The sequence below is a fragment of the Echinops telfairi genome, unplaced genomic scaffold, assembly GCF_000313985.2.
Source record: "Echinops telfairi isolate 266 unplaced genomic scaffold, ASM31398v2 ScPeMD7_9;HRSCAF=40, whole genome shotgun sequence".
NCBI classification, from domain to species: Eukaryota; Metazoa; Chordata; class Mammalia; order Afrosoricida; family Tenrecidae; genus Echinops; species Echinops telfairi.
Genome location: NW_022103906.1, coordinates 17209283 through 17210048, shown reverse-complemented (window position 1 = coordinate 17210048; position 766 = coordinate 17209283).

The window sequence follows — 766 nt, the reverse complement described above, 5'->3', positions numbered from 1 at the left end:
GAGACTCAAACCCAAGTCTCCCACGTGGAGGGGGAGAATGCTACCCTGACCCACCTTTGGTTGTATTCCTATTGAGTCATTTACAAAGACATCAATTGCCTCTATTCAAATCTCTTTATGAATACCCGACAGGAGTAAGTAGTTGGCTCTGCCCATCACCCCCCTCCCTGTGATGCACCTCCTTTAATCCAGCTGTCATGAACTGGGATTGCCAGATCAACTGGTGATGCATAAAAGGACCTAGGGGATGTCCAGTATCTGGGTGAGTTCAGCCTTTGGGCCCCTGCTTGCGGGTAGAAATGAATGATTCTGACCTCTGCCCATTCCTGCCTAGTCCGATGAAGAGTGGAAGTGGCTAACTGTTAAACAGTTCGTGAGTGACGGGACAGGGAGTTGCACAGATGCACCGATGTTACCCAACCTGCACTAAGTGATGCCGGAATCCAGGCAGATTACCACAGAGGGGTGAGGTCAGAGATGTAGCAGATTCGTGTGGGGGCCTATCTCAGAAGCAAACAGAGAGTTCATGATTAACCTGGAAAATTGGTAGCACGTGGTCCGGCATTGACTGCTATCATACTGGCAGATTGAGCAATCATCATTTCTATTAACAAACTCTCAAAAACCTGAGTTCTGTTGGCATTCTCTCTGAAATGATTTGATGCTTCCCGGGACTGCCAAGCTATCCATGAGAAAAATCCATGGCAAATCCAAGCCTCTGGTCACAGGTAGAGTGCTGGGGAGGAAATCCTGGTGACTAAAAGGA